This window comes from Dendroctonus ponderosae, unplaced genomic scaffold (assembly GCF_020466585.1).
Source record: "Dendroctonus ponderosae isolate FM_Combo_2020 unplaced genomic scaffold, Dpon_F_20191213v2 Dpon_F_20191213_6, whole genome shotgun sequence".
In the NCBI taxonomy this organism is placed as follows: Eukaryota; Metazoa; Arthropoda; class Insecta; order Coleoptera; family Curculionidae; genus Dendroctonus; species Dendroctonus ponderosae.
The window spans coordinates 47,535-50,058 of record NW_026018814.1 but is presented as its reverse complement, the minus strand read 5'-3'; positions in this window follow the sequence as shown (position 1 = coordinate 50,058).

Genomic DNA, 2,524 nt, shown 5'->3' with positions numbered 1-2,524 from the left:
ATATTTTGGAATTCCGGGCCGAGGCACGAAAAACTGAATTTGAAACTTTGAAAATTCATCTAAAATCTGTTAGCCTCCCGATTATGCCCAAACTTACCGAGCATATTAGTGAGACTTTTCCTCATTTTGAAGCAAAAAGTCGCTATTGCATCTTTTCTATTGTGACATCGAGATATTTTCGAATTCCGGTTTGATGCACAAAAAACTCAATTTAAAACTTTGAAAATTCCTCTAAAATCTGTTAGTGGCCCGATTATGCCCAAACTCATCGAGCATATTAGTGAGACTTTTCCTCATTTTGAAGCAAAAAGTCGCTATTGCATCTTTTCTATTGTGACATCGAGATATTTTGGAATTCCGGTTTGATGCACAAAAAACTCAATTTGAAACTTTGAAAATTCCTCTAAAATCTGTTAGTGGCCCGATTATGTCCAAACTTACCGAGCATATTAGTGAGACTTTTCCTCATTTTGAAGCAAAAAATGGCTTTATAATCTCTTCTTTTTTGAGAGCGAAATATTTCGGAATTCCGGGCCGAGGAACGAAAAATTGAATTTGAAACTTTGAAAATTCCCCCAAAAATCTTTTAGTGATTCGACTGAACCCAAATTCACGCAACACCTTAATTAGGCTCTTCCTCATGTTGAGGCAAAAAATCGCGTTTTAATCTGTTCTATTGTGAGAGTGACATATTTTGGAATTCCGGGCTGAGGCACGAAAAACTGAATTTGAAACTTTGAAAATTCCCCCAAAAATCTGTTAGTGATTCGATTAAACCCAAATTCACCCAACATCTGAATAAGGCTCTTCCTCATTTTGAGGCAAAAAATCGCGCGTTAATCTCTCCTATTGTGAGAGCGAAATATTTTGGAATTCCGCGCCGAGCCACGAAAAACTGAATTTCAAACATTGAAAATTCCCCCAAAAATCTGTTGGTGATTCGACTGAACCCAAATTCACCCTACATCTTAATAAGGCTTTTCCTCATTTTGAGGCAAAAAATCGCGCTTTAATTTCTTCTATTTTGAGAGCGACATATTTTGGAATTCCGGGCCGAGGCACGAAAAACTGAATTTCAAGCTTGGAAAATTCCCCCAAAAATCTGTTGGTGATTCGACTGAACTCAAATTCACCCAACATCTTAATAAGGCTTTTCCTCATGTTGGGGCAAAAAATCGCGCTTTAATCTCTCCTATTTTGAGAGCGACATATTTTGGAATTCCGGGCCGAGCCACGAAAAACTGAATTTGAAACTTTGAAAATTTCCCCAAAAAGCTGTTGGAGATCAGACTGAACCCAAATTCTCCCAACATCTTATTAAGGCTCTTCCTCATGTTGAGGCAAAAAATCGCGCTTTAATCTCTTCTATTTTGAGAGCGACATATTTTGGAATTCCGGGCCGAGCATAAAAAACTGAATTGGAAACTTTGAAAATTCCCCCAAAAATCTGTTAGTGATTCGACTGAACCGAAATTCACCCAACATCTTAATAAGGCTTTTCCTCATTTTGAGGCAAAAAATCGCGCTTTAATCTCTTCTATTGTGAGAGCGACATATTTTGGAATTCCGGGCCGAGGCACGAAAAACTGAATTTGAAACTTGGAAAATTCCCTCAAAAATCTGTTAGTGCTTCGACTGAACCCAAATTCACACAACATCTTAATAAGGCTTTTCCTCATTTTGAGGCAAAAAATCGCGTTTTAATCTCTCCTATTTTGAGAGCGACATATTTTGGAATTCCGGGCCGAGCCACGAAAAACTGAATTTGAAATTTTGAAAATTCCCCCAAAAAGCTGTTGGAGATCAGACTGAACCCAAATTCTCCCAACATCTTATTAAGGCTCTTCCTCATTTTGAGGCAAAAATTCGCGCTTTAATCTATTCTTTTTTGAGAGCGACATATTTTGGAACTCCGGGCCGAGGCACGAAAAACTGAATTTGAAACTTTGAAAATTCCCCCAAAAATTTGTTGGTGATTCGACTGAACCCAAATTCACCCAACATCTTAATAAGGCTTTTCCTCATGTTGGGGCAAAAAATCGCGCTTTAATCTCTCCTATTTTGAGAGCGACATATTTTGGAATTCCGGGCCGAGCCACGAAAAACTGAATTTGAAACTTTGAAAATTTCCCCAAAAAGCTGTTGGAGATCAGACTGAACCCAAATTCTCCCAACATCTTATTAAGGCTCTTCCTCATGTTGAGGCAAAAAATCGCGCTTTAATCTCTTCTATTTTGAGAGCGACATATTTTGGAACTCCGGGCCGAGCATAAAAAACTGAATTGGAAACTTTGAAAATTCCCCCAAAAATCTGTTAGTGATTCGACTGAACTGAAATTCACCCAACGTCTTAATAAGGCTCTTCCTCATTTTGAGGCAAAAAATCGCGCTTTAATCTCTTCTACTGTGAGAGCGACATATTTTGGAATTCCGGGCCGAGGCACGAAAAACTGAATTTGAAACTTTGAAAATTCCCCCAAAATCTTTTAGTGATCCGACTGAACCCAAATCCTCCCAACATCTT